At 40.6% G+C, this 24,746-nt stretch overlaps 2 non-coding genes across 2 annotated transcripts; one reads left to right on the forward strand and one right to left on the reverse strand.

Moving 5' to 3' along the window:
- Nucleotides 1-2,385: 2,385 nt before the first annotated feature.
- Nucleotides 2,386-2,493, reverse strand: LOC130984329 (small nucleolar RNA R71). Its single transcript, XR_009088271.1, has one exon. It is a non-coding gene; the product is annotated as a small nucleolar RNA R71 (small nucleolar RNA).
- Nucleotides 2,494-24,427: 21,934 nt separating this feature from the next.
- Nucleotides 24,428-24,535, forward strand: LOC130984487 (small nucleolar RNA R71). Its single transcript, XR_009088423.1, has one exon. It is a non-coding gene; the product is annotated as a small nucleolar RNA R71 (small nucleolar RNA).
- Nucleotides 24,536-24,746: the final 211 nt, after the last annotated feature.

Below are 24,746 nucleotides of genomic sequence, written 5' to 3' on the forward strand. Positions count from 1 at the left end.
TATCCGCTTATCAAGGACCCTGAATGGAAAGCATACTTGTGGACAGAATTATAGTGGTAGGCTTGCGTCAAGTAGTTGGGTGTCACAAAAGATTGTTACCAACATTAGCAGGGGAGGGGAGATGAAGATTGCAACAGTAATTTAGACCATTTAGGACAAATACATGGCTAATATTTCAGTTACAAAGGCTTATTAGGCAAGAAAAAAAGCAAGAAAAAAGTACATGGCAAGACTATTCTGTAATATAGCAAGCTGAGAGACTATTGTACAAAGATTATGAGGATAAATCCTAGGTCTACTACTCTGAAGGTTTATGAAGATGTACATGGCAAGACTATTGTGGTTGACCGGCCTTCAATTACTCACCAGCCAAGGTTTATGACGATGTACATGTGTCTTGATTTTATTAAGCAAGGGTTCTTAACTTGTTGTAGGCCTATCATAGGGGTAGATGGCTGCCACTTGAAGGGTGATCATGGTCAACAACTTTTGGTGGTTGTTAGAAGAGATCCGAATGATAATTATTTTCCAATTGCTGTTGCTGCTGTAGAGGCTGAGACCAGAGACAGCTGGGGTGGTTTATTAACCTGCTATTAGATGATATTAGACATGTCAGTAGAAAAAAATGGGTATTTATGTCCGACCAATAGGAGGTTAGTACTTTTAAGTTGTCATTATGCCTTTATTACTTAGGTAATGTTGCATTATGTCTTTAGCATCTTGGGTATTCATATTAGATTGTCATTATGTATTTATTTAAATACTTTAATTACTTGGTAAAACACTTGGGTATTAATTAAGTAAGGACTTCATAATAAATTTATTAATATAATTTATTTATCTTTTAAGACTTCATTATATCTTTTTGGTTTATATTATGTATTCCAGGGTTTGATGTAAGTTTTTCAAGAGATGATGCCGACTTTGGAGTATAGGCTATGCTTGAGGCATTTGTATGCCAATTACAAAAAAGTGTATGGTGGTGGAACTATTTTGAGGGACTTAAGTCTGTCAATAGCTAAAGTTATATATGTGGAGGAATGAAAGAGGAGGATGAGTCAACTAATGTACATCAACCAGCAATGCTATAAAAAGCTGGCAGCATTGGATCCAAAGCGCTGGTGTAGGAGCCACTTCACTTTCCTTGCTAAGAGAGACATGTTGATGAATAATATTTTCAAAGCTTTCAATGGGGAGGATTTTGGAGGCAAGAGACAAGCATATTCTCACAATGTTCGAATGCGTCGATGCTATTAGATGTCTCGATTTGCTGAAAAGAAGAAGGTTGAAAAATATGACGGTTCAATGTTACCAAAACAAAAAAAAGGCATGATATCATTGCAACACGAGCTATGGAGTAGCAAGCAAGATGGGTTGGAGGATTGAAATACGAAGTTTCTCAAAAGAATTAGAAGATTGTAGAGAGATTCGTCGTTGACTTATTGGCTGGAACATGTAGTTGCAGATTTTTGGGACTATGTGAAATGCCCTGTCCGCAAGCTTGTTGTGCCATATGTAAGACCCAAAACTTTTGAAAAATCTTATTATAAGACAATTTTAATTTATTTATTCATTAAAGACTTTAATTTCAAAAATTATTTTATTAAAGTTAATTAAATCAAATTTTGATAATCAAATTAGAATTTTTATCTAATTTCACAACTATTTGATAATTTTCATATTTAAATTATAAAGTTTAATAATTGTAAAATAATAATAAGACAATTTCTTGATAAGTTCGAATTCTTCTACCTCTTGCTTCTATTTTTTTTCCTCTGACACCTCAAGGAATCTCTATACTGTGACATAGAGGATTCCATATTTTCTTGTTCTCTTCTCTTTCATATGAGCAGGAGCAAAGACAAAAGCATTCTTGTTGAGGCTGACCCTGAACCTGAAAGGACCTTGAAGCGAAAGCTAAGAGAAGCTAAAGCACAACTCTCTGTAGAGGACCTAACAGAAATCTTCAAAGAAGAAGACATGGCAGTCGAAAACAACAACAATGCCAACAATGCAAGGAAGGTGTTGGGTGACTTTACTGCACCTACTCCCGACTTCTATGGGAGAAGCATCTCTATCCCTGCCATTGGAGCAAACAACTTTGAGCTTAAGCCTCAATTAGTTTCTCTAATGCAACAGAATTGCAAGTTCCATGAACTTCCATTGGAAGATCCCCATCAGTTTTTAGCTGAATTCTTGCAAATCTGTGACACTGTCAAGACTAATGGGGTTGACCCTGAGGTCTACAGACTTATGCTATTCCCTTTTGCTGTAAGAGACAGAGCTAGGATATGGTTGGACTCACAACCTAAAGAAAGCCTGAACTCTTGGGAAAAGCTAGTCAATGCCTTCTTGGCAAATTTCTTTCCACCTCAAAAATTGAGTAAGCTTAGAGTGGAAGTCCAAACCTTCAGACAGAAGGAAGGTGAATCCCTCTATGAAGCTTGGGAAAGATACAAATAATTGATCAGAAAGTGTCCCTCTGACATGCTTTTTGAATGGAGCATCATAGGTATCTTCTATGATGGTCTGTCTGAACTGTCCAAGATGTCATTGGACAACTCTATTGGAGGATCTCTTCATCTAAAGAAGATGCCTGTAGAAGCTCAAGAACTCATTGAAATGGTTGCAAATAACCAATTCATGTACACTTCTGAAAGGAATCCTGTGAACAATGGAGTTCTTGAGATTGATACTCTGAATGCCATACTGGCTTAGAACAAAATATTAACTCAGTAAGTCAATATGATTTCTCAAAGTCTGTCTGGAATGCAAGCTGCACCAGGCAGTACTAAGGACGCGTCATCTGAAGAAGAAGCTTATGATCCTAAGAACCCTTCAATGGAAGAGGTGAATTACAAGGGAGAACCCTATGGAAACACCTATAATCCTTAATGGAGAAATCATCCAAATCTCTCATGGAAGGATCAACAGAGACCTCAACAAGGTTTCAACAATAATAATGGTGGAAGAAACAGGTTTAGCAATGGCAAGCCTTTTCTATCATCTTCTCAACAACAGACAGAGAACTCTAAGCAGAGCCACTCTGACTTAGCAACCATGGTCTCTGATCTAATCAAAACCACTCAAAGTTTCATGACTGAAACAAGGTCCTCCATTAGGAATTTGGAGGCACAAGTGGGACAGCTGAGCAAGAAAATTACAGAACTCCCTCCTAGTACTCTTCTAAGCAATACAGAAGAAAATCCAAAAGGAGAATGCAAGGCCATTAACATGACCCACATGACCGAACTTGGAGAGGAGGAAGAGGCAGTGATCGCCACTGAGGAAGACCTCAATGGACGTCCACTGACCTCTAACGAGTTCCCTAATGAGGAACCATGGGAATCTGAGGCTCATGATGAGACTATAGAAATTCCATTGGATTTACTTCTGCCATTCATGAGCTCTGATGAGTATTCTTCCTCTGAAGAGGAGGAAGATGTCACTGAAGAGCAAGTTGCCAAATAACTTGGAGCAATCATGAAGTTAAATGACAAGTTATTTTGTAATGAGACTTGGGAGGATGAACCCCCTTTGCTCACCAAAGAACTGGATGACTTGTCTAGGCAGAAATTACCTCAAAAGAGACAGGACCCTGGGAAGTTCTCAATACCTTGTACCATAGGCACCATGACCTTTGAGAAGGCCCTGTGTGACCTAGGGTCAAGCATAAACCTCATGCCTCTCTTTGTAATGGAGAAGCTAGGGATCTTTGAGGTGCAAGCTGCAAGAATCTCACTAGAGATGGCAGACAATTCAAGAAAACAAGCTTATGGACTTGTATAGGATGTTTTGGTGAAGGTTGAAGACCATTACATCACTGCTGATTTCATAGTCCTAGAGACTAGGAAGTGCATGGATGAATCCATCATCCGTGGCAGACCCTTCCTAGCCACAGCAAATGATGTGATTGATGTTGATAGAGGAGAATTGATCATTCAAGTGAATGAAGAATCCTTTGTGTTTAAGGCTCAAGGATATCCTTCTGTTACCATGGAGAGGAAGCATAAAGAGCTTCTCTCAAAACAGAGTCAAACAGAGCCCCCACAGTCAAACTCTAAGTTTGGTGTTGGGAGGCCACAACCAACTTCTACGTTTGGTGTTGAACCCCCATATTCAAACTCTAAGTTTGGTGTTGGGTGATGACAAGTCATCATATACCCATTTTTCAAGCTAATTTCACTTGTTTTATTAGTCTTTATGCACTTTCTTGCATCTTAAGTAAGTGATTTGGAATGAAAATGCATAACTTCTTTAAATCAAACAACCACCATGAAATTAATGTTAACTCATGAGGTTTAAGCTAAATTTAATTGATTTTTAAGTGATTTATAAGCCTCTTGAATTTAGTGATACTTTGAGTGGTTGTTTTGGTTTATTGTAGGTGAAGAAAAGAAAAAAAGGAAAAGCGTGGCCTAAGGAAGTGTGGCCCAAGGAGAAGAAAACGTGGTCAAAGAGAGAAGAAGTGTGGCGCACAAAATGAGGAAGGCAAGCATTGCCCTCCACAAGGGCACACTGCCCTCTAGGAGGGCAACATAAGGGAACAAAGCATGAAAGGCAACTCTGCCCTGCCCGCTACAAGGGCAGAGCACAAATTTGTGCCTTGGAATCAAGAAGAACAAAACCTTGCCCTGCCCTCCACAAGGGCAGTATCGGGCTCACCAAGGGAAGAAAATCAAAGGAAAATGCCTACAATGCTTGCCACAAGAGTTGAACACGGGACCATGAGGAAGCAAGGAACTAGGCTCCATTACGGTGCCAAGAAAGCCAAGGAAATTGAATGAGCGTGTGTTTCTGCCAGGATTCGAATGCGGGACTTCAGTTTGGAAACACTGCCCTGCCCTCCACGAGGGCAGGGCAGCATTTTGCTGTGGCATGAATCTGGCGCACCAAGGCACGTTTCTGGCGCACCAAGGCACGATTCTGGCAGCACCAGCAGCGCACCACAGCACAATTCTGGCGCACCAACTTTTTCTGCCCTGCCCTCCGCGAGGGCAGGGCAGCATCCTGCGCACCAGCCTGCACCACGCCCGCACCAGCAATGCACCAAGCACCAAATCCTGCCCTGCCCTCCACAAGGGCACGGCAGCCTCTTGGAAGCTATTATTTTTGGGCCAAAAATCGAATTAAAAATCCAATTTAATTCATTTCTTCACCAAATCAAAAGCCCATCCAAATCCTAAGATCCAAGAATGGAAAGTGTATAAATAGGAGCTAGTTTGATGTAATTAGAACCTTTTGCTTTGCTTTTGAACTTTGAATTTTCCTTTGAACCTTTGCTTTTATTTGAAGCTGTTGAAACTTCTCTTGGGGACTTCACTGAGAATTCAGAGAATTAGGGAGGAGAATTGATCTCTCTTCTTCCTCGTTCTTGCTTAGGCACTTTTACTTTTCTTGTTTTGAGTTTTGGGTGTGAAGAATTGAGGAAATTCTGTCTCAATCTCCATTCAAAATCTCTTTAGTTCCTTTCTGCATAATTGAATTCAACTTCAATTTCCTTTACTGCTTCTTCTTCTATTTCTTGTCAATCACTTTGTTAGCTTGGATCTGGGAAGGCAATTGAGATCTAGGCTTTGCTACCTAGTCTCTGGAGACCTGAGATCCCAATTTACTTTTGGTTCTTCTGTGAACCTTTGCTGCACTCAATTTCCTTACTGTTTGAGCTCTAATTACTTTTAATTCAATCTTTGCTTTACTAATTTTTGCAATTCAGTTCCTCTTTGCTTAGATTCTGAAATCCCATTCCTCAAATCCCTTTTACATTCAAGCAATTTATATTCCTTGCATTTTAAGTTACTGCAATTTACATTTCTTGCACTTTAAGTTTCAGTCATTTACTTTCTTGTTCTTTAAGATTCTGCAAGTTTACTTTCCTGCTCTTTAATTTACTGCAATTCTCCCTTCCCCCTTTACATTTCCTGTCATTTACTTCCTGTTGGATACAAAAGACTCAACCAATACTTGATTCGCTTGACTAAATCAACCACTAAACTAAAATTGCTCAATCCTTCAATCCCTGTGGGATCGACCTCACTCATGTGAGTTATTATTACTTGATGCGACCCGGTACACTTGCCGGTGAGTTTTGTGTCGGATCGTTTTCCGCACATCAAGTTTTTGGCGCCGTTGCCGGGGATTGAATTAGATTGACAATGATTAAGTAAGGTGGTGGTCTAGATTAAGCATTTTTTTTCTTTTTAACTAAGCACATTAACTGTTTGACACATTGTGTCACCTAACCCTCTAACCACATTCTAGCATTAGAATGTCCATGTTTCATTTGGTTTGTTTGTGATTCTTGCAAGTCATGGATGCTGAGGTGCGTGAAGAGGGAGTGAGCAACAATACCCAGCCTGCAAGAAGGGTGTTGGCCTCTTACACTATCCCCAATGCAAGAAACTGCGGGAGTAGCATACTCACTCCCAACGTTCATGCAAATAATTTTGAGTTGAAGCCTCAACTTATCACTCTGGTGCAGAACAATTGCTCCTATGGAGGAAGTCCACTTGAAGATCGAAACCAACACTTATCCATCTTCCTCAGGATTTGTGAAACTGTCAAAACAAGTGGTGTGCATCCAGACATCTACAAGCTACTGCTGTTTCCATTCTCTCTGAAGGATAAGGCCACTCAATGGCTAGAGACATTTCCCAAAGAAAGCATCAATAATTAGGAAGACTTAGTGAGCAAATTCCTAGCCAAGTTCTATCCTCCCCAAAGGATTATCAAGCTGAAAACAGAGGTGCAAACATTCATTCAAAGGGATGGAGAGTCGCTGTATGATGCTTGGGAGAGATACAAGGCCTTAATCAGGAAATGTCCCCCAGAAATGTTTAGTGAGTGGGATAGACTCCAAAACTTCTATGAAGGGTTAACCCAGAAAGCTCAAGAAGCATTAGATCATTCAGCAGGAGGCTCATTGCAGCTAATGAAGACAATAGAGGAAGCCCAAAACCTCATAGAGATGGTGGCAAACAATCAATATTTCTTTGCTCATCAAAGACAACGCCAACCAGCCCAGAGAAGGGATGTGCTGGAGCTTGAAGGTGTTGACGTTCTCTTGGCACAAAACAAACAGATGCATCAACAGCTTCAGCAACAAATAGAAATGATGGCCAAGAAAATTGATGGACTGCAAGGTGTTGCAGTAAACACACAATGCCAATCTCAAACCTCACATGGGTGGAATCAATCTGAAGAAAGTTTTGGGACATTCAATTTTGAGCAACAAAGCCCTGAGCAGGTGCAATGCATGAACAATACTTCAAGTTCATTTCAACACAATTTTCATGGTAATGCACACAAGACACCCTGGAAGACTCATTCTAATTCAAGGTGGGGTGAGCATCAGAATCAAGGACAAAGGGACTTCAACTCTGGCAGCCTCAGCAACACAAGCAACCATAACCATTCATCCAATAATACTAACCAATTCAAAAATTCACAAAACACATATCACCAACCCCATAATAACTTACAAAACCACCAGAATAACTTTTCCACAACCACATCCCACCCACAAAGTACCCCCACAATTAATTCAGACAACTTCCAACAACAACCATCTCATTTCATACAACCACAACCAAATTCAGACTCTCAAAGAATCTCAAGTCTAGAGAAAATGATGGAAAAACTCATGAAAAATCAAGAAATGGCAAGACAAGATCAGGAAACTGCAAGGAAAGATCAGACCCTGGCATTCAAAAACCAAGAAACCTCAATCAGAAACCTTGAGAGACACATGGGGCAAATGGCTAAGCAAATTTCAGAAATGGATGAGAAGAGAGCAAATGCCTTCCCCAATGTCACTGAAGAACACCCAAGGGACAAAGGAAAAGCCACAAAATGGGAGGAGTGCAAAGAAATCACAGTGGGAAGTGAGAAGACTATGAAGAAGGAAGCCATCAATCAGGACAAACACAACAGAGAAGTTCCACAAGAAGAGACAGAAGGGAAAAGTAAAGAGGATCTAGAAACCAAAAATGCAAAAATTTCAAAGGGATACAAGAACACCCTTGAATCACAACTACAAGAGAAGAGGGAAGGAGTGAATCCTTGTGTCCCCAAACTTCCATACCCTCAGAGGTTTAAAAAAGAAAATGAGGATAAGAAATACTCAAAATTCCTGGATATATTCAAGACACTTAGCATCAATATTCCTTTCTTGGAAGCACTTGAACAGATGCCACTATATGCCAAATTCATGAAGGAAGTGCTGACAAAGAAAAGATCCCTGAAGGAAGGACAGATTGTTGAGATGACAAAGGAATGTAGTGCTATCCTCCAAAGAGAGTTGCCAGAGAAGAAAGATGATCCTGGGACTTTTTACATACCTTGCACCATAGGAAACATAACAATTGAGAAGTCATTCTGTGACCTTGGTGCAAGCATAAACTTGATGCCTTTGTCTCTAATGAAGAAACTTCAAATTTCTGAGTTGAAGTCCACACAAATAGTTCTCCAAATGGCTGACAAATCCACTAAGCAAGCACTGGGAGTTGTGGAGAATGTGTTGGTAAAAGTGGGAAAATTCTTTCTCCCTGTTGACTTTGTTATCTCAGATATAGAAGAGGACCCTAACACTCCCATTATCATGGGAAGGCCTTTCCTAGCTACGGGCAGAGCATTGATAGATGTGGAAAAAGGGGAATTATTGCTAGGAGTGCATGATGAACATCTAGCATTCCATGTTTTTAAAACCTTGCATGAACCCATTCAAGAAGAAGATTTTATGAAGGATAAGGCCAGAGATCAAAGTTTGAAGGAGGCATTCAATGAGTTAACTCCAAGACTTCTAAATCTATGCTTGAAAGCAGTAGAGATGGTGCAACAAACCAAAGAAGTCAAGGAGGAACTAGATCCAAAACCCCTAGATGAGAAATTCAACATCCTAGATAAAGAACCACCAAGGCAGGGAGTATCTCTTGAGAAAGAAAAGAAGAAGAGGCCAAGAGGATGGAGAAATAAGAAGATCCCTACTGAAGGCTTTTCACCAGGGGATAAAGTGGCGTTAAACACCCAACCAATGAAGGTGTCTCCACGATTATCTGAATACTACACTATGAACTGGGTCCTTTCACTTGAACACCTAGAGATCATCAAAGAGGAGACTGGAAGGAAGTTCACAATAAGAGGTGAAAAGCTGAGGCACTATGATTTTCAGCCTCCATGATCAAAGAATGGAGGATGTCAAGCTAATGACAATAAAGAAGCGCTTGTTGGGAGGCAACCCAACCTGAGGTAGTTTCCTTTTTCTAGCTTATTTCAATAAGAAGGTTGAATAATTGGTCTGTAATGCAAGGAGCTAAGTTTGGTGTTGCTCACCAAAACAATTTAAGGGAGAATGAAGGATTCTAAGTTTGGTGTTCCACCAAAATCTCATTTAAAAGAACATTCTCACTTCCTGCACAATGCTAGCTCCAAGCAATCAGACAAATTATTCAACTATTTAATTTTTTTAGCTTTAATTCCATAACCTTTAGCAAGGATACAAGGTTTCACATATGGTTAACATGTTGCATCAGAGGCAGTGGCAAGCAATTAAGTTTGGTGTTCCCACACCAAAATAAATCCAAGAGCCACACTCAATTTATGCACACTAACCATGCAATTAAGGGCTTGAGAAGCAAGCAACTTTGAGAATTATGCAGGAAATGAGTCTACAATTAAAGATATTGTGCATCTTAACTCAAAGAAAACACAACAGAAGGAAGAATCAAAAGGCTGCAACTTCAAAGGTTGTATCTAAACTTAATCCTTGCTGCTGTGTATCCTTTTGAACATGGGAACCATTATATATCCTGCTAAAGTGTTTATTTAGTTGCAAGTGAAATTGCTTGATCAGGAATGCTAATCTGCACAGTGCTTGTCATTCATCACTTAGCTTGAATTTTGTTTTGTTTCCCATATGCTTGAATAAAAGAGAATTGTTTGAATAAAAAAGTAAAAATCCAATGTTGCATAAGTAGAATGGAAGTTAATGGTGGTATATATGTTTGATTAAATGCATAACTCATGAAATAATTGTTGCATAATATCATTCTCATTCAAGTGTGAGTTAGCTTGCTGTTATAAAGATCCTCATCAATAAAGAAAAAGCCCTTGAGAACAAAAACAGAAAAAAAAGGAAGAAGAAAAAGCCAAAGTGGCAAGAAAAACAAAGAATAAAGGTTGGACACCAATAGCTTGGACCCTAGGACATATGCCTGTGGTGTTCTTGTACTAAGATATGCTTGGATGAGTAAATTCTGAGGGGTATTTTAAAACCCGGTCACTTAGATCAACTGATTTGGGATGGCCAATTGAAAGTCCACAATAAAGAGCAACTTAGCTACAGAACATTTAGTTATCCAAAGAGATGCTGGGCATCAATGATCCTAGGAAGAATTAGTGAGCCTTGTGTCTGTGGTGGAAAGATGTTGAGTAAAAGAAAGAAAACAATAAAGCCAAAGGCTACTACTGCAACATTAGACACCAAACCTCCAAAAGAATAAGCTTGTTAAGCATTATAAGACAGAAAAGTTAGCAAGGGAGTAATTAAATAAGTGAGTCTTATAACAGCAAGTTTAGCAAGCCTTTGATGAAAAATGTATATTATGTAACAGCAAACAATAACTTGAGTTATCATTGTCTGCATAAAGACCCCATAAATCAAGTTCTGCTATATGCCTAATAAGGATATGTGTCTTTTCTTGTTCATTTCAATTTCTCTCAGTTTTGATGCTTGCTTGGGGACAAGCAAGATTTAAGTTTGGTGTTGTGATGACAAGTCATCATATACCCATTTTTCAAGCTAATTTCACTTGTTTTATTAGTCTTTATGCACTTTCTTGCATCTTAAGTAAGTGATTTGGAATGAAAATGCATAACTTCTTTAAATCAAACAACCACCATGAAATTAATGTTAACTCATGAGGTTTAAGCTAAATTTAATTGAATTTTAAGTGATTTATAAGCCTCTTGAATTTAGTGATACTTTGAGTGGTTGTTTTGGTTTATTGTAGGTGAAGAAAAGAAAAAAAGGAAAAGCGTGGCCTAAGGAAGTGTGGCCCAAGGAGAAGAAAACGTGGTCAAAGAGAGAAGAAGTGTGGCGCACAAAAAGAGGAAGGCAAGCATTGCCCTCCACAAGGGCACACTGCCCTCTAGGAGGGCAACATAAGGGAACAAAGCATGAAAGGCAACTCTGCCCTGCCCACTACAAGGGCAGAGAACAAATTTGTGCCTTGGAATCAAGAAGAACAAAACCTTGCCCTGCCCTCCACAAGGGCAGTATCGGGCTCACCAAGGGAAGAAAATCAAAGGAAAATGCCTACAATGCTTGCCACAAGAGTTTAACACGGGACCATGAGGAAGCAAGGAACTAGGCTCCATTACGGTGCCAAGAAAGCCAAGGAAATTGAATGAGCGTGTGTTTCTGCCAGGATTCGAACGCGGGACTTCAGTTTGGAAACACTGCCCTGCCCTCCGCGAGGGCAGGGCAGCATTTTGTTGTGGCATGAATCTGGCGCACCAAGGCACGTTTCTGGTGCACCAAGGCACGATTCTGGCAGCACCAGCAGCGCACCACAGCACAATTCTGGCGCACCAACTTTTTCTGCCCTGCCCTCGCCACGCCCGCACCAGCAACGCACCAAGCACCAAATCCTGCCCTGCCCTCCACAAGGGTAGGGCAGCCTCCTGGAAGCTATTATTTTTGGGCCAAAAATTGAATTAAAAATCCAATTTAATTCATTTCTTCACCAAATCAAAAGCCCATCCAAATCCTAAGATCCAAGAATGGAAAGTGTATAAATAGGAGCTAGTTCGATGTAATTAGAACCTTTTGCTTTGCTTTTGAACTTTGAATTTTCCTTTGAACCTTTGCTTTTATTTGAAGCTGTTGAAACTTCTCTTGGGGACTTCACTGAGAATTCAGAGAATTAGGGAGGAGAATTGATCTCTCTTCTTCCTCGTTCTTGCTTAGGCACTTTTACTTTTCTTGTTTTGAGTTTTGGGTGTGAAGAATTGAGGAGATTCTGTCTCAATCTCCATTCAAAATCTCTTTAGTTCCTTTCTGCATAATTGAATTCAACTTCAATTTCCTTTACTGCTTCTTCTTCTATTTCTTGTCAATCGCTTTGTTAGCTTGGATCTGGGAAGGCAATTGAGATCTAGGCTTTGCTACCTAGTCTCTGGAGACCTGAGATCCCAATTTACTTTTGGTTCTTCTGTGAACCTTTGCTGCACTCAATTTCCTTACTGTTTGAGCTCTAATTACTTTTAATTCAATCTTTGCTTTACTAATTTTTGCAATTCAGTTCCTCTTTGCTTAGATTCTGAAATCCCATTCCTCAAATCCCTTTTACATTCAAGCAATTTATATTCCTTGCATTTTAAGTTACTGCAATTTACATTTCTTGCACTTTAAGTTTCAGTCATTTACTTTCTTGTTCTTTAAGATTCTGCAAGTTTACTTTCCTGCTCTTTAATTTACAGCAATTCTCCCTTCCCCCTTTACATTTCCTGTCATTTACTTCCTGTTGGATATAAAACACTCAACCAATACTTGATTCGCTTGACTAAATCAACCACTAAACTAAAATTGCTCAATCCTTCAATCCCTGTGGGATCGACCTCACTCATGTGAGTTATTATTACTTGATGCGACCCGGTACACTTGCCGGTGAGTTTTGTGTCGGATTGTTTTCCGCACATCATTGGGAGGTTCCAATATTGCTCTGAACATCCGTGAGGCTCCATGAAAGCCCACTGTCAAGCTACTGACATTAAAGAAGCGCTTGTTGGGAGGCAACCCAATGTTATATTTATCTATTTTCCTTTGTTATTTTATGTTTTCTGTAGGTTGATGATCATGGGAAGTCACAAAATCAATTGAAAAAGCAAAAACAGAATGAAAAACAGAAAGAAAAATAGCACACCCTGGAGGAAAACCTTGCTGGCATTTAAACGCCAGTAAGGGCAGCAAATGGGCGTTTAACGCCCAGTCTAGCACCATTCTGGGTGTTTAACTCCAGAAAGGGGTACCAGACTGGCGTTTAATGCCAGGAATGGGCATCAAGCTGCCGTTAAACGCCAAAAATGGGCACCAGCCCGGCGTTTAACGCCAGGATTGGCAGAAAGAGTAATTTTGCTCGCCACTTGGTGCAGGGATGAATTATCTTTGATACCTCAGGATCTGTGGACCCCACAGGATCCCCACCTTCCCCACCACTCTCTCTCTTCTTCACCCATTCACCAATCACCTCAACACCTCTTCCCCAAAAACCCCTCACCTATAAAATCTTACCATTCTCTTCACCACTCACATCCATCCTTCATAAAACCCCACCTATCTCACCATTCAAATTCAAAACACTTTCCCTCCCAAACCCACCCATACATGACCGAATCCTACCCGTCTCTCCACCCCTATATAAACCCATCTTCACCACCTCATTTTCACACAACCTAAACACTACTTTTTCCCCTTTAGCCGAAACACAAAGCCACCTCCATCTCTTCTATTTCTTCTTCTTCTACTCTCTTCTTTCTTTTGCTAGAGGACGAGAAAACCTTCTAAGTTTGGTGTGGTAAAAGCATTGCTTTTTGTTTTTCCATAACAATTTATGGCACCTAAGGCCGGAAAAACCTCTAGAAAGAGGAAAGGGAAGGCAAAAGCTTCCACCTCCGAGTCATGGGAGATGGAGAGATTCATCTCAAGGGTGCATCAAGACCATTTCTATGAAGTTGTGGCCATGAAGAAGGTGATCCCCGAGGTCCCTTTCAAACTCAAAAAGAGTGAATATCCGGAGATCCGACATGAGATCCGAAGAAGAGGTTGGGAAGTTCTTACCAACCCAATTCAACAAGTCGGAATGTTAATGGTTCAAGAGTTCTATGCCAATGCATGGATCACCAAGAACCATGATCAAAGTGTGAACCCGGACCCAAAGAATTGGTTTACAATGGTTCGGAGGAAATGCTTAGATTTTAGTCCGGAAAATGTAAGGTTGGCATTCAACTTGCCCATGATGCAAGGAGATGAACACCCTTACACTAGAAGGGTCAACTTTGATAAAAGGTTGGACCAAGTCCTCATAGACATTTGTGAAGAGGGCGCTTAATGGAAGAGAGATCCAAGAGGGAAGCCGGTTCAACAGAAAAGGCATTACCTCAAGCCCGTGGCTAAGTGATGGTTGGAGTTTATCCAACGCTCAATCATTCCCACTAGCAACCGCTCTGAAGTTACTATAGACCGGGCCATCATGATTCATAGCATCATGATTGGAGAGGAAGTAGAAGTTCATGAGGTTATAGCCCAAGAACTTTATAAGGTGGCGGACAAGTCTTCTACCTTGGCAAGGTTAGCCTTTCCTCATCTCATTTGTCACCTCTGTTATTCAGTTGGAATTGACATAGAGGGAGACATCCTCATTGATGAGGACAAGCCCATCACTAAGAAAAGGATGGAGCAAACAAGAGATCCCACTCATCATGAAATCCCTGAGATGCCTCAAGGGATGCACTTTCCACCACAAAACTATTGGGAGCAAATCAACACCTCCCTAGGAGAATTGAGTTCCAACATGGGACAACTAAGGGTGGAACACCAAGAACATTCCATCCTCTTCCATGAAATTAGAGAAGATCAAAGAATCATGAGAGAGGAGCAACAAAGGCAAGGAAGAGACATTGAGGAGCTCAAGCACTCCATAAGATCTTCAAGAGGAAGAACAAGCCGCCATCACTAAGGTGGACCCGTTCTTTAATTTCCTTGTTCCTTATTTTCCTGTTTTTCGAATTTTTATGCTTATGTTTATCTATGTTTGTGTCTTATGATCATTAGTGTCATAGAGTCTATGCCTTAAAGTTATGAATGTCCTATGAATCCATCACCTTTCTTAAATGAAAAATGTTCTTAATTGAAAAAGAGAAGAATTGCATGAATTTTGAATTTTATAACAGATTAATTATTTTGATGTGGCGGCATTACTTTGACTTCTGAATGTATGCTTGAACAGTGCATATGTCTTTTGAATTTGTTGTTCATGAATGAGTGGCTCTTGAAAGAATGATGAAAAAGGAGACATGTTACTGAGGATCTGAAAAATCACAAAAAAAAGATTCTTGAAGCAAGAAAAAGTAGTGAATACAAAAAAAAAAAGTCGTAATCCAAGGCAAAAAGAGTGTGCTTAAGAACTCTGGATACCTCTAAGTGGGGACTCTAGCAAAGCTGAGTCACAATCTGAAAAGGTTCACCCAGTTATGTGTCTGTGGCATGTATGTATCCGGTGGTAATACTGGAAGACAGAGTGCTTTGGGCCACGGCCAAGACTCATAAAGTAGCTGAGTTCAAGAATCATCATACTTAACTAGGAGAATCAATAACACTATCTGGATTCTGAGTTCCTATAGAAGCCAATCATTCTGAATTTCAAAGGATAGAGTGAGATGCCAAAACTGTTCAGAGGCAAAAAGCTAAAAGCCCCGCTCATCTAATTACTACTGATCTTCATAGATGTTTTTAGAATTCATTGCATATTCTCTTCTTTTTATCTTATTTGATTTTCAGTTGCTTGAGGACAAGAAACAATTTAAGTTTGGTGTTGTGATGACCGGATAATTTATACGCTTTTTGGCATTGTTTTTAGTGTGTTTTTAGTATGTTTTAGTTAGTTTTTACTATATTTTTATTAGTTTTTAGTTAAAATTCACTTTTCTGGACTTTACTATGAGTTTGTGTGTTTTTCTATGATTTCAGGTATTTTCTGGCTGAAATTGAGGGATATGAGCAAAAATCTGATTCAGAGGCTGAAAAGGACTGCAAATGCTGTTGCATTCTGGAGCTGTAGAAGCCTAATTGGCGCGCTCTAAACTGCGTTGGAAAGTAGACATCCTGGGCTTTCCAGCAATGTATAATAGTCCATACTTTGCCCGCGATTTGATGGCCCAAACAGGCATTCCAAATCCTAAACCCTAAATCCCAATGACGCCTCCTCTGGATATAAATACCTCTCCTTTAAGGACGCATACTCGGGATATATCCAAATCCCAATGTACCCACCCGACCAAGAGAAAACCCCATTCTTAACCCCAAAGGTAAACTACTACTACATTGTCATGCCCTTCGGTCTTAAAAATGCAGGAGCCACTTATCAAAGATTAATGAATAAAGTTTTTCGGACCACATCGGAAAAATCATGGAAGAGATGTTATTATCAGATTTGACCCAATTATTCGACACTATAAGGCGGCATGGTATGCGACTCAATCCCGCAAAATGCATCTTCGCGGTAGAAGCTGGTAAATTCTTGGGTTTTATGATCACACAGAGAGGAATCAAGGCAAACCTGGATAAATGCCGGGCCATACTCAATATGAAAAGTCCAACTTGCGTCAAAGAGGTACAACAACTCAACGGGAGGTTAGCAGCCTTGTCCAGATTCCTGGCCGGATCAGTAATAAGATCTCTCCCCTTCTACGCCACTTTAAAGAAAGGAAAGGAGTTTGAATGGACAGCGGAGTGCGAGCAAGCCTTCCAATATTTCAAAAGATTCCTGGGACAGCCACCTATACTAACTCGACCCCAGGAAGGAGAGCCACTCATAGTGTACCTCGCGGTCGGAAGTTGGGCGATAGCCTCAGCACTAATCCGAGAAGATGACAGTGGGCAATAGCCCGTTGAAGAAAAAACTTTTGCGTGGTCTAGAATTCAGAATAAATTCCCGTTGCAAGTATAGCTTCTAAACCAACAAGATTCCTTTCTTACAAACATTTTGGTTGTCACAAGTAACAAACCCCTAAATAAATTGATAATCGAAGTATTTAAACCTCGGGTCGTTGGTGCACGAAATTGTGATCATCAATGGCGCCATCAACATGGTACGCTCAATTGCAATCTCAACTCTTTATCACAACTTCGCACAACTAACCAGCAAGTGCACTGGGTCGTCCAAGTAATAAACCTTACGCGAGTAAGGGTCGATCCCACAGAGATTGTTAGTATGAAGCAAGCTATGGTCATCTTGTAAATCTCAGTCAGGCGGATTCAAATGGTTATGGAGGATTAATGATTAAAAGATAAATAAAACATAAAATAAAGAGAGAGATACTTATGTAATTCATTGGTGAGAATTTCAGATAAGCGTATGGAGATGCTTTGTCCTTTCCGTCTCTCTGCTTTCCTACTGTCCTCATCCAATCCTTCTTACTCCTTTCCATGGCAAGCTGTATGTTGGGCATAACCGTTGTCAATGGCTACAGTCCTGTCCTCTCAGTGAAAATGTTCAACGCGCTCTGTCATAGCACGGCTATTCATCTGTCGGTTCTCGATCATGTCGGAATAGAATCCAGTGATTCTTTTGCGTCTATCACTAACGCCCCACAATCGCGAGTTTGAAGCTCGTCACAGTCATTCAATCCTTGAATCCTACTCAGAATACCACAGACAAGGTTTAGACCTTTCGGATTCTCAAGAATGGCCGCCAATGGATTCTAGCTTATACCACGAAGATTCTGATTAAGGAATCCAAGAGATAAACATTCAAGCCTTATTTGCATGTAGAACGGAAGTGGTTGTCAGGCACGCGTTCATAAGTTAGAATGATGATGAGCATCATATAATCATCACATTCATCATGTTCTTGGGTGAAATGAATATCTAAGAACAAGAATAAGCTGACTTGAATAGAAGAACAATAGTAATTGCATTAATACTCGAGGTACAGCAGAGCTCCACACCTTAATCTATGGTGTGTAGAAATTCCACCGTTGAAAATACATAAGTGATAATGGTGATCATTGGCTTCGGCCCCAGAGAGGGAACCAGAAGAACCAAGATGAAAATACAATAGCAAAAGGACTTATTTATAGAGAACTAGTAGCTTAGGGTTTACAGAAATGAGTAAATGACATAAAAATCCACTTCCGGGCCCATTTGGTGTGTGCTTGGGCTGAGCATTGAAGCTTCCATGTGTAGAGACTTTTCTTGGAGTTAAATGCCAACTTTTGTGCCAGTTTGGACGTTTAACTCCCACTTTTGTGCTAGTTCCGGCGTTTAACGCCGGGAATTCTAAAGCTGATTTGGAACGCCTGTTCGGGCCATCAAATCTCGAGAAAAGTTTAGACTATTATATATTGCTGGAATGCCCTGGATGTCTAATTTTTAACGCAATTGAGAGCGCGCCAAGTGGGCTTCTGTAGCTCCAGAAAATCCACTTCGAGTGCAGGGTGTCAGAATCCAACAGCATCTGCAGTCCTTTTCAGCCTCTGAATCAGATTTTTGCTCAGGTCCCTCAATTTCAGCCAGAAAATACCTGAAATCACAGAAAAACATACAAACTCATAGTAAAGTCTAGAAAAGTGAATTTTAACTAAAAACTAATAAAAATATAATAAAAACTAACTAAAACATACTAAAAACATACTAAAAACAATGCCAAAAAGCGTATAAATTATCCGCTCATCACAACACCAAACTTAAATTGTTGCTTGTCCCCAAGCAACTGAAAATCAAATAGGATAAAAAGAGGAGGATATACAAGGAATTCCAGAAACATCCATGAAGATCAGTATTAATTAGATGAGCGGGGCTTTTAGCTTTTTTCCTTTGAACAATTTTGGCATCTCACTTTATCCTTTGAAGTTTAGAATGATTGGCTTCTATAGCAACTCAGAATCCGGATAGTGTTATTGATTCTCCTAATTAACTATGATGATTCTTGAACACAGCTACTTTATGAGTCTTGGCCGTGGCCCAAAGCACTCTGTTTTCTAGTATTACTACCGGATACATCCATGCCACAGACACATAACAGGGTGAACCTTTTCAGATTGTGACTCAACTTTGCTAGAGTCCCCAATTAGAGGTTGGTGCACGAATTTGTGATTCGCACAACTAACCAGCAAGTGCACTGGGTCGTCCAAGTAATACCTTACGTGAGTAAGGGTCGATCGCACGGAGATTATTGGTTTGAAGCAATCAATGTTTATTTTATTAATCTTAGTCAGGAGGCCAATAGGATTAAAAGTGAAATTACCAGATTTGATTATAAAAATAAAAGAGAATAACAGTGTTACTTGTTGTGCAGTAATGAGAAACATGTTGGAGTTTTGGAGATGCTTTGTCCTTTGAATTTCTACTTTTCCTTGAAATCCTCTTCCCACACGCAAGGTTCCTTCCATGGCAAGCTCTATGTAGGGTGTCACCGTTGTCAATGGCTACCTCCCATCCTCTCAGTGAAAACGTTCCTATGCTCTGTCACAGCACGGCTAATCATCTGTCGGTTCTCAATCAGGTTGGAATAGAATCCATTGATTCTTTTGCGTCTGTCACTAACGCCCAGCCTTCAGGAGTTTGAAGCTCGTCACAGTCATTCAATCCCAGAATCCTACTCGGAATACCACAGACAAGGTTTAGACTTTCCGGATTCTCATGAATGCCGCCATCAATCTGGCTTATACCACGAAGATTCTGTTGGGGAATCTAAGAGATATTCATTCAATCTGATGTAGAACGGAGGTGGTTGTCAGGCACACGTTCATGGATTGAGAAAGGTGATGAGTGTCACGGATCATCACCTTCTTCACAATTAAGCGCGAATAAACATCTTAGATAAGAACAAGCGTGTTTGAATGGAAAACAAAGGAATTGTATTAAACCATCGAGACGCTGCAGAGCTCCTCACCCCCAATAATGGAGTTTAGAGATTCATGCCGTCACAAAGTATGTAATTCAGATCTGAAAATGTCATGAGGTACAAGATAAATTTCTAAAAGTTGTTTAAATAGTAAACTAGCAACCTAGGTTTACAGAATATGAATAAACTAAGATAATTGGTGCATAAATCCACTTCTGGGGCCCACTTGGTGTGTGCTGGGGCTGAGACTAAAGCTATCCACGAGTAGAGGCTTTTCTTGGAGTTGAACTCCAAGTTATGACGTGTTTTGGGCGTTCAACTCCGGATCATGACGTTTTTCTGGCGTTTAACTCCAGACAGCAGCATGAACTTGGCGTTCAACGCCAAGTTACGTCGTCTATCTTCGCGCAAAGTATGGACTATTATATATTGCTGGAAAGCCCTGGATGTCTACTTTCCAACGCCGTTGAGAGCGCGCCAATTGGACACCTGTAGCTCCAGAAAATCCATTTCGAGTGCAGGGAGGTCAGGATCCAACAACATCAGCAGTCCTTTTTCAGCCTAAGTCAGATTTTTGCTCAGCTCCCTCAATTTCAGCCAGAAAATACCTGAAATCACAGAAAAACACACAAACTCATAGTAAAGTCCAAAAATATGATTTTTGCCTAAAAACTAATAATATTTAACTAAAAACTAATTAAAACATACTAAAATCTACATGGAATTACCCCCAAAAAGCGTATAAAATATCCGCTCATCAGAGGTGTCCAGGGTTCTTAAGCACACACTTTTTTACTCTGGATCACGACTTTAACCGCTCAGTCTCAAGTTTTCACTTGACACCTTCACGCCACAAGCACATGGTTAGGGACAGCTTGGTTTAGCCGCTTAGGCCAGGATGTTATTCCTGTAGGCCCTCCTATCCACTGATGCTCAAAGCCTTGGATCCTTTTTATTTTTACCCTTGCCTTTTGGTTTAAAGGGCTATTGGCTTTTTCTGCTTGCTCTTTTTTTTTTTTTGAATTCACTGCTTTTTCTTGCTTCATGAATCATTTTTATGATTTTTCAGATCCTCAGTAAAATGTCTCCTTTTTCATCATTCTTTCAAGAGCCAACAATTTTAGCATTCATGAACAACAAATTCAAAAGGCATATGCACTGTTCAAGCATACATTCAGAAATTAAAAGTATTGCCACTATATCAAAATAATTAATCTGTTATAAAATTCATCTCTTTTTCAATTAAGAACATTTTTCATTTAAGAAAGGTGATGGATTCATAGGACATTCATAACTTTAAGGCATAGACACTAAGACACTAATGATCATAAGACACAAACATAAATAAAACATAAGCATAAAAATTCGAAAAAAACAGAAAAATAAAGAACAAGGAGATTAAAGAACGGGTCCACCTTAGTGATGGCGGCTTGTTCTTCCTCTTGAAGATCTTATGGAGTGCTTGAGATCCTCAATGTCTCTTCCTTGCCTTTGTTGCTCCTCTCTCATGATTTTTTGATCTTCTCTAATTTCATGGAGGAGGATGGAATGTTCTTGGTGCTCCACCCTTAGTTGTCCCATGTTGGAACTCAATTCTCCTAGGGAGGTGTTGATTTGCTCCCAATAGTTTTGTGGAGGAAAGTGCATCCCTTGAGGCATCTCAGGGATTTCATGATGAGGAATCTCCTCATGTCCATGAGTGGAATCTCTTGTTTGCTCCATCCTCTTCTTAGTGATGGGCTTGTTCTCATCAATGAGGATGTCTCCCTCTATGTTAATTCCAACTGAATTACAGAGGTGACAAATAAGATGAGGGAAGGCTAACCTTGCCAAGGTAGAGGACTTGTCCGCCACCTTATAAAGTTCTTGGGATATAACCTCATGAACTTCTACTTCCTCTCCAATCATGATGCTATGAATCATGATAGCCCGGACTACAGTAGCTTCGGGCCGGTTGCTTGTGGGAATGATTGAGCGTTGGATAAACTCCAGCCATCCCCTAGCCACGGGCTTGAGGTCATGCCTTCTCAGATGAACTGGCTTTCCTTTTGAATCTTTCTTCCATTGAGCGCCCTCTTCACAAATGTCTATGAGGACTTGGTCCAACCTATGATCAAAGTTGACACTTTTTGAATTTGAAAGGGACCTCGGAGATCACCTTCTTCTTGGCTACAACTTCATAGAAGTGGTCTTGATGCACCTTTGAGATGAATCTCTCCATCTCCCATGACTCGGAGGTAGAAGCTTTTGCCTTCCCTTTCCTCTTTCTAGAGGTTTCTCCGGCCTTAGGTGCCATAAATGGTTATGGAAAAACAAAAGCAACGCTTTTACCACACCAAACTTAGAAGGTTTGCTTGTCCTCAAGCAAAAGAGGAAAGAAAAGAGTAGAAGAAGAGGAAATAGAGGAGATGGAGGGGGAGAAGTAGTGTGTAGGTTGTGTGAAAATGAAGGAGTGAAGTAGGGTTTATATAGGGGTGGAGAGAGGGGTAGGGTTCGACTATTATGGGTGGGTTTGAGAGGGAAAGTGGTTTGAATTTGGATGGTGGGGTAGGTGGGGTTTTATGAAGGATGGATGTGAGTGGTGAAGAGAATGGTGGGATTTGATAGGTGAGGGGTTTTTGGGGAAGAGGTATTGAGATGACTGGTGAATGGGTGAAGAAGAGAGAGAGTGGTGGGGAAGGTAGGGATCCTGTGGGGTCCACACATCCTGAGGTGTCAAGGATAGCTCATCCCTACACCAAGTGGCGTGCAAAATGCCCTTTCTGCCAATCCTGGCATTAAACGCCGGGCTGCTACCCTTTTCTGGCGTTAAACGCCAGTCTGGTGCCCCTTTCTGGCGTTAAACGCCCAGAATGGTGCCAGACTGGGCGTTAAACGCCCATTTGCTGCCCTTACTGGCGTTTAAATGCCAGCAAGCTTTTCCTCCAGGGTGTGCTATTTTTCTTTCTGTTTTTCATTCTATTTTTGCTTTTTCAATTGATTTTGTGACTTCACATGATTATCAACCTACAGATAACATAAAATAATAAAGGAAAATAGATAAATATAACATTGGGTTGCCTCCCAACAAGCTCTTCTTTAATGTCAGTAGCTTGAAAGTGGGCTCTCATGGAGCCTCAAAGATACTCAGAGCAATGTTAGAACCTCCCAACACCAAACTTAGAGTTTGAATGTGGGGGTTCAACACCAAACTTAAAGTTTGGTTGTGGCCTCCCAACACCAAACTTAGAGTTTGACTGTGGGGGCTCTGTTTGACTCTGTATTGAGAGAAGTTCTTCATGCTTCCTCTCCATGGTTACACGGAGATATCCTTGAGCCTTAAGCACAAGGGAGTCCTCATTCACTTGAATAATCAATTCTCCTCTGTCAACATCAATCACAGCCTTTGCTGTGGCTAGGAAGGGTCTGCCAAGGATGATGGATTCATCTATACATTTCCCAGTCTCTAGGATAATGAAATCAGCAGGGATGTAGTGGTCTTCAACCTTTACCAAGACATCCTCTACAACTCCATAAGCCTATTTCCTTGAATTGTCAGCCATTTCCAGTGAGATTCTTGCAGCTTGTACCTCAAGGATCCCTAGCTTCTCTATTACAGAGAGAGGCATGAGGTTTATACTTGACCCTAAGTCACACAGAGCCTTCTTAAAGGTCATGGTGCCTATGGTACAAGGTATTGAGAACTTTCCAGGATCCTGTCTCTTTTGAGGTAATCTCTGCCTAGTCAAGTCATCCAGTTCTTTAGTGAGCAAAGGGGGTTCGTCCTTCCAAGTCTCATTACCAAATAACTTGTCATTTAGCTTCATGATTGCTCCAAGGTACTTAGCAACTTGCTCTTCAGTGACATCTTCGTCCTCTTCAAAGGAAGACTACTCATCAGAGCTCATGAATGGCAGAAGTAAATCCAATGGAATCTCTATGGTCTTAGTGTGAGTCTCAGATTCCCATGGTTCCTCAGTAGGGAACTCATTAGAGGCCAGTGGACGTCCATTGAGGTCTTTCTCAGTGGCGATCACTGCCTCTTCCTCCTCTCGAAATTTGGCCATGTTGATGGCCTTACACTCTCCTTTTGGATTCTCTTCTGTATTGCTTGGAAGAGTACTAGGAGGGAGTTCAGTAACTTTCTTACTCAGCTGACCCACTTGTGCCTCCAAGTTTCTAATGAAGGACCTTGTTTCAGTCATGAAACTTTGAGTGGTTTTGATTAGATCAGAGACCATAGTTGCTAAGTCAGAGTGGCTCTGCTTAGAATTCTCTGTCTGTTGCTGAGAAGATGATGGAAAAGGCTTGCCATTGCTAAACCTGTCTCTTCCACCATTTTTGTTGTCGAAACCTTGTTGAGGTCTCTGTTGATCCTTCCATGAGAGACTTGGATGATTTCTCCATGAAGGATTATAGGTGTTTCCATAGGGTTCTCCCATGTAATTCACCTCTTCCATTGATGGGTTCTCAGGATCATAAGCTTCTTCTTTAGATGAAGCATCCGTAATACTGCTTGGTGCAGCTTGCATTCCAGATAGACTTTGAGAGATCATATTGACTAGCTGAGTCAATATTTTGTTCTGAGCCAATATGGCATTCAGAGTATCAATCTCAAGAACTCCTTTCTTCTGATTCGTCCTATTGTTCACAGGATTCCTTTCAGAAGTGTACATGAATTGGTCATTTGCAACCATTTCAATGAGTTCTTGAGCTTCTGCAGGCGTCTTCTTCAGATGAAGAGATCCTCCAGCAGAGCTATCCAATGACATCTTGGACAGTTCAGACAGACCATCATAGAAGATACCTATGATGCTCCATTCAGAAAGCATGTCAGAAGGACACTTTTTGGTCAATTGTTTGTATCTTTCCCAAGCTTTATAGAGGGATTCACCTTCCTTCTGTCTGAAGGTTTGGACTTCCACTCTAAGCTTACTCAATTTTTGAGGTGGAAAGAAGTTTGCCAAGAAGGCATTGACTAGCTTTTCCCAAGAGTTCAGGCTTTCTTTAGGTTGTGAGTCCAACCATATCCTAGCTCTGTCTCTTACAGCAAAGGGGAATAGCATAAATCTGTAGACCTCAGGGTCAACCCCATTGGTCTTGACAGTGTCACAGATTTGCAAGAATTCAGCCAAAAACGGATGA

Source organism: Arachis stenosperma, chromosome 5 (assembly GCF_014773155.1).
Source record: "Arachis stenosperma cultivar V10309 chromosome 5, arast.V10309.gnm1.PFL2, whole genome shotgun sequence".
Taxonomy (NCBI): Eukaryota; Viridiplantae; Streptophyta; class Magnoliopsida; order Fabales; family Fabaceae; genus Arachis; species Arachis stenosperma.